At 30.6% G+C, this 7,637-nt stretch overlaps 1 long non-coding RNA gene across 1 annotated transcript; it reads left to right on the forward strand.

The window, feature by feature from the left end:
- Window positions 1-4,995: 4,995 nt before the first annotated feature.
- LOC148786667 (uncharacterized) lies at window positions 4,996-6,649 on the forward strand. Its single transcript, XR_016067823.1, has 3 exons — window positions 4,996-5,042; window positions 5,554-5,620; window positions 6,425-6,649. It is a non-coding gene; the product is annotated as an uncharacterized LOC148786667 (long non-coding RNA).
- Window positions 6,650-7,637: the final 988 nt, after the last annotated feature.

The following is a 7,637-nucleotide window of genomic DNA, read 5'->3' on the forward strand; positions in this document are numbered from 1 at the left end:
TGAAAAAGTGTTACTAAAGTAAGAACCTTCAAACTTTTGACTTTCTCTTGTGCTTGTGTGATATGTAAATGAACTTTTCTATTAAATCACATTGAGTGTGCATTTCGTTGCTCGAGAATTAGATGAATTGCAGAATTGAAATCAAATTCTGCTACAACCTTCGAGATCTTATATTTCTATTGTGCATTAGTGATGTTTAATTGGATTCTGCTACACAAATGAATTGTGTTGCTGCAGAAGTTCAATTCTACAGTAACTGAATCACGAGAATTCTAATTATGGTGCATCAAAATATGCAGTAGAATTCCGTCTCCACAACAGAAATTCTGCTGTTTTCTAATTATGTGTGCTACATACTGTTGTGCGCAACAACCATTTTGTAAATGGTAGGGTTTCTTACATAACGCTCTTCTCTTCTATTTTTTTCTTTTTTTGGATTACAAGAACGGATTTCTAAAGATACTTTGGGCGACAAGCTTAAGAGAATTCGAACAACAAAAAAATCCAAAAAAAAAGAACAAAAAGAATAAGAAAAACAAAAATCCAACAAAAAAAGAACAAAAAGAAAAAAAAAAGAAAGAGAGAGCAGTATTCGCAAAAAAGAAAAAAAAGAGTAAGAAAAGCGATCCCCACTGAGTTTTATAACGTAAGTGGTGGTGGGAAATGTCGAGCTTTGTCCATTGCTGGAATACCCTTTCGCAGTGGAGTATCTCCCTCATTTGAGTTTCTTGATCCGATTGCAATTGTGAAATTATTAAATTACAAGTTTTTGAAGAAGAGGACAATGATATACACATACATATCTTGATAAGACGTACATGACTCATTCCCGATCTTTTTTCAATCATGTGAACTTGTTCGTTTCCATATCGCCAATCGATCTCATGGCTCCTGTTATTTCTGGTTATCTTCAGTGGTGAGCGAACTGTGGGGAAATAAAGCCAGCAACAATAGTCTTGCAACTTACCACCAAGAAAGGGTAGGTATTTCATTCTGTTGGAATATTGCAATTGATCTTTGATGTCTTATGGAATATTTCATTCTGTTGTATGCATTGGGTAACTTGCTCCATAGAACTTTTATTGTTGTTGTCTCTCCTTGTATCTCAGTTTTTCTAAAATACCAGACCAAGTTATGATGCACTTCTCTCAGCTCTCCTTACCACTTTCTTTTTGAAAGAAGTTCTCAGTTATTGTTTCATAAGCAACGATTACAAAATGCAATAAAAGGAACAACAGAAATTGGCATTGGTAGATTAGTTTACTGTCTCATGTTTACAGTTTGCTCGTTGTGAACTGGATTGTGTTCTTTGTCTTAGGAAGTTCTGTTGTACAATTCAGTGGAATAGAGATGTTGATTATGTCCTAGCTCTGGTATTATGCATGACGTTGTGCATTAGTGATGTTTAATTGGATTCTGCTTCACAATTGAATTGTGTTGCTTCAGAAGGTCAATTCTGCAATAGCAGAATCATGGGAATTCTAATTATTGTGCATCAAAATGTGCAGTAGAATTCCATTTCCATAGCAGAAATTCTGTTGTTTGCTAATTATGTGTGCTGCATACTATTGTGCTGCAGCAACCATTTTGGAAATGGTAGGGTTTCTTACATGGCTATCTTCTCTTCTATTTTTTTTCCAATTATAAGAACGGATTTGTGAAGATGCATTAGGAGACAAGCTTTAGAGAATTCTAACGCAAAAGAAAAAAAATCCAAAAAACAAAGAACAAAACGAAAAAGAAAAACAAAAATCCAACAAAAAAGAACAAAAAGAAAATAAAAAGAAAAAGAGAGCAGCATTCACATAAAAAAAAAGAAACAAAGAAAAGCGATCCCACTATGTTTTGATAACGTAAGTGGTGGTGGGAAATGTCGAGCTTTCTCCATTGCTGGAATACCCTTTTGCAATGGAGTATCTCCCTATTTGAGTTTCTTGATCCAATTGCATTTGTGGAGATTATTAAATTACAAGTTTCAGAAGAAGAGGTCAATGGTATATCCATACATATCCTTGATAAGACGTATGTGACTCGTTCCCGATCTTTTTTTAATCATGTGAACTTCTTTGTTTCCATATCGCTAATAGATCTCATAGCTCCTGTTATTTCTGGTTATCTTAAGTGGTGAGCAACTGTGGGAAAATAAAGCCAGCAATAATATTCTTGCAACTTACCACCAAGAAAGGGCACGTATTTGGTATATTTGATTTTTGATGTCTTATGGAATATTTCATTCTGTTGTATGCATTGGGTAACTTGCTCTATAGAACTTTTTCTGTTGATGTCTCTCCTTGTAACTTAGTTATTCTAAAATTCCAGACCAAGTTCTGATGCACTGCTCTCAACTCTCCTTACCACTTTCTTCTTGAAAGAAGTTCTCAGTTGTTGGGCTAGTGATAAATAATTAGATCATTATATAACTTGTTTCATAAGCAACGATTACAAAATGCAATAAAAGGAAGAGCAGAAATTGGCGTTGGTAGATTAGTTTACTGTCTCATGTTTACAGTTTGCTCGTTGTGAGCAGGATTGTGTTCTTTGTCTTAGGAAGTTCTATTGTATGATTTAGTGGAAAAGAGATTCCCATTATGTCCTAGCTCTAGTATTATGCATGACGTTTGTATTATTCATAATTCATCGACTAATATATCGTACAATGTAATTAAGTTTTGCACAAGATAATTATCTCTAGTTAATAAACTTTTGTTCATGCTCTATAAGTACATTTTGCTAAATTTGGGTATTTTACTAATAGAATATTTTTGTTACATATAGATAATTTGTTTGCAATTGTTAACTCCTGTTTCTTTATATATGATTATATGAGTGAAAAACTGGAACTTAATTTACAAAAATCGTGTACAATGTTTGCTGGAAATTTGAGCTTCTACCCTGCTAAATCCTTTTTGTCAAGTCCATGTGCCCCATCGGAGAGTGCTTGAGATGATAGTTACATGCTTTATCATACCTCATTTGCTTGTTGTGAATATCATGGTACTATGGTTGTGATTCTTCACTCATATGTATACCTTTGATTATTATGTACCCTATTAAAAATTGAATAACAATGAAAGTTAAGTTTAAAGACGTGTAACGTCGTGAAATAGGTTGGATGGCATGTATTTTTAGCCTTGTTCTGATATTGCTAGTAGAGATCTCTGAGTTAACATATGTGAATGTTATAGCTTTTTTCTTTGAGGGTTCCACCTCGTAAAACTCTTGAAGCAAAGAAATAAAGATAGTTATTGAAAGAGGAGATATTGAATCTTATTGCTCTAAATCCATTTGAAAAACTGCAAGGGATAGATAGAGGTTCTTTCTATCGTATTTTGTTGTATGAATAATTGTTGCTATAGTAATTGATAGAGTGATACAAGAAAATCACCAAGTTGTCCCATTTTAACTTATCATATTTGATTGGGATTAACTCCTCACTCGATGGATTTGCCACCTTTGTCCAAAAGCACTGACAGAAGTTTTGATTGGGATTAACTCCTCACTCGATGGACTTGCAACCTTTGTCCAAAATCACTGACAGAAATTCTGCGATCATTTTATCTTGGTAAGGTTGGTATATTTTGTTAGTGGATTTAGTTAAAATATATTACATTTTCATGCTATCATTTTCTCTTGGGAAGTTGGTAAAACTGTACTTAAAATGTATTACATTTTCCTTGCATTCATATGGAGGTTTTTCAATGCCTCATCATGCTTCAATTCCATACATGCTCTTTTTCTACTCTTATATCTATATATATTAATATTATTTATCAAAGCTCATCCGTCCTGACCATCATCATAATTCATTGACAAAGTAATTAAGCTTTACACCGGATAATTATCTCTAGTTAATTCTCTCTTTTAATAAATTTTTATTCATGCTCTATGAATAAATACATTTTGATAAAATTTGGGTATTTTACTAATAGAAGTTTTTTGTTGATAAGGTATTGCAGTTGTTAACTCCTACTGGAACTTGGTTTACCAATTTGCTTGCTGTGAATATGTCATGATACTATGGTTGTTATTCGTCACTCAGATGTTTAAAGTTTAAAGACATGAAACATAATGAAACAATATGTGAATGTTATAGCTTTTCTGTTTGCGGGTTCCACCGCTTAAAAGTTCTTGAAAAAAAGAAATAAAGATAATTATAGAAAATGAAGATATTGAATCTTATTGCTCTAATCTATTTGGGAAACTGCGAGGAATCGATAGAGATTCTTGATGTCGTATTTTGTTGTATGAATAATTGCTGTTGCAGTAATTGAAAGAGTGATAGAAGAATATCACAGACATGTCCATATTTAACTTATGATATTTAAATGGGAGTGACTCTTCACTAGGTGGACTTGCAATCTTAGTCTAAAAGCACTGGTACCATCATGTTCTCTTGGTAAAGGTCAGTAAATGAGTATTTGATCATGTTTGAAAGATGACACTTCCATATGAAATTCTTATATTTTAATGTGCCCCTGAAATTATGAGATTGCTTGAGATGATTGCTAGATGCTAATCAAATGAATAGTCATTAAATTTGATCAACAACAAAAATAAGTTAAGAATTATTTAAAGTTCTCTATGTACTTATTTAAATTAAATATTATTTATCATAATTGTGGTCTGTGACGCCCCAAAGATTATAATATCTAATTGGGGGATTAATTGATAATTTTTATAAAACTTAGTTAATTAGTAAATAAATTATGTTCCCTAATTGGAATATAATAAAACTCGAACGGATTAAATTGGAGTTCGTTATAATATTTGGGGACAAATTATATTAATTAAGAAATTTAAGAATGACGTAATAGGTATTTTGAGAAAAGTTTAAATTAAATTAAAAAAAAATAAAAAAAGACGAAAGAAAAGGAATAGAAAAGAAAAAGAAAGAAAAATGAATTGGGGGAGGGGTGGGCCATCACCCACCGCCCCACCCCATGATAAGCACATAATATATATATATATATACATATAATATTGTCAAACCATTTCACTGCATATTCTGCAATTTTTCTGTCCTTCTTCAGTTAGCGCAGGAGGTAAGAATTTTAATTTTAATTCTTATTAATTTATATAATTATATTATTTAATTAGTTCGTTTATTAAATATTATTTATATTAAGCGATGTACCATTTAATCGGAATATTTTACGGGTTTGGCTATTTAAAATAGTGTCTAATTAAATATAGAATCGAATATAAAAATGATGTCGTTGGTTAATTAGATTATTAAATTTATTAGATTTGAATGTTGCTATAGCCAATTTATATAATTCCATCGGAATTGTTAACCAAATACGCAATTCTACGTATTGTTATTTAATTAAATTATATAATAGCGAGAAATTGATAAAAAATCCGTAGAAATATTCCAGAAATTATATTTAATAAATGGTATGTTAATAAAGAGGAAAAACGAAGATTTGTACTTCGATAGAAATGGAATATTAAAGAATTAGTAGAAATTGTACGAATAATATTTAATATTGTATTTAAAAAAAATTATGATATTCTCGATATATTAATTGTATGTGGTATAACTCATTATAGGATACGGGGGTGAGGTGAAAGGACTGACAATTAGCGATTGAGTAGAAAGAAACGTTGTGAGGTTGAGGTAAGTAAATAATTAGTATTATCTATATATGCTTTCTGTATTTGTGGTTTTACTGTTATATGAATTTGTGGTTTGTGCTGACATTGATTTATCTGAAAATATATGAGTGGTGAATGATTTGATTTGATTGATGGTATTGTGTACGTGGCATGAGAAAATACGTTGAAATGTTATGTTGTTGTTTGATGTGTTGTGGATGTCTGAAAATGAGAATATATGGATATACTGTTTTACGTTACTAATTGCTTACAAGAATGGTGATATGTGAAAATGAGGGAGTTGTGGAAGTTGACTATATATTGTGGCGTGAATACCCCTTGACGTGTTGAAAAGCCTATAAGGCGAAACGAAATGAAAAGAGCTTTGATGCGATATGAGGAAAAAAAATAAAATGAAAAGAGCTTTGATGCGATATGAAAAAGATGTGATGTGAAAAGAGCTATGATGCGCAAATAAAAGAGCTATGATGCGAATTGAAAAGAGCTATGATGCGAAATGAGATTGATGAGCCAGTTGTCAAGGGGATTCACTTAAATTTATATAACGGTGAGATTGAGTTGACGGGAAAAACACGATATCACCTTCTGGTAAGCAAATTATGAAAAAGGAAGTTTAATTGATTATGTTATTGTGAGATAGCTATGTGGTGTACTAGAATTGATTATGTTGGAGTTAAATTGACTGTAATCCATGCATGTTGCCTACTTGTCCTGTTTGGGCTGTGTTTGATATACATATATAGATAGGGTTGATTATTTACTTATTGAGTGGCAGGCTCATCCCTCTGTTGACATTTTCTTTCAGGAGTAGACTTTGAGGTGTCTGACTGTTTAATAATAGGTCTACGCACTATACTCAGGCAGGTCGAGCCAGTATGCTGTTTTCTCCTCTTGTCAGCTAGAGTACAAATCTAATTTTGTTTGTATAAAGAGAACATAGGCGTAGCGATCAATTGTGGTGGATCACCTGTGGTGTTTGATTTGTATATATATGATGTTGTGGGTTGAATATGTCGTTATGACGTTGTGATTACGTATGCAAATTGATTAGATGATTATGTGCAAATGTATATATATGAACACAGGGATTACTATAACTATGACGTTTAAGGTAGATATAGCCCTTGTAGCGAGGGGGGTGCTACATGGTCAATGTTTATTAGAATATTTAATTATCAATTTAAAAGATGTAATAAGTTAAAATTTATCATTTAGCATATTTCATAAAATGATTCGAGTGTTATGCTGGCTCTCGTTGTATTTACTATGCCTATTTATATCTTAGGATTAATTGATTTGGTTACTCATATTTGTTTATATATATACATGCATTATAAAATATATAAATTATAATGTAAACAAAAGAACTTTTATTATTATATAAATAATAAAATTATTTTTCAAATAATGATTATTTGCGAATAGGAGAAATTTTTTAACATTTTAATAAATACAAATAATTATATTTATAATTTTAGATTACTTTATTATTATATTAATATAAATAAATTAAAATTTTGACAAAAAATAGTTTGGTCTTAAAAATTAAATGTTATCGTGTAAAATAACATTTTATTCGAATAGCGAGTTAGTTCTGGTCTTAAAAATTAAACGTTATCTTTGTAAACTCGAAAATATAATATCCTACATGCATATTATTTTCGTACATTATGAAGCTATTAAAAAAAGAAATCAGAGAAATTGAAAAAATTCACTAATTATATATTTATTAAATTATTAAATTATAATATATAAATAATTAATATTTATTAATGAGTTTGAATTTGCGGATCAAGTGTTACGTACCACTAAATCCTATTTATTCAGATCAAAATAAAATTTTGTTTGATCTTAAAAGTTAAACATTATCTTTGTAAACTCAAAAATATAATATCCTATATGCATATTACTTTCATAAATTCTGAAGCTATTGAAAATAATAAGAGAAATTGAAAGCTTGATGTGTGTTCAAGAATAATAAAATAAATAAATAATTGATATTTTTATTAATAAGTTGG

The sequence above is a fragment of the Sesamum indicum genome, linkage group LG10, assembly GCF_026168435.1.
Source record: "Sesamum indicum cultivar Baizhima isolate 11 linkage group LG10, ASM2616843v1, whole genome shotgun sequence".
NCBI lineage: Eukaryota > Viridiplantae > Streptophyta > Magnoliopsida > Lamiales > Pedaliaceae > Sesamum > Sesamum indicum.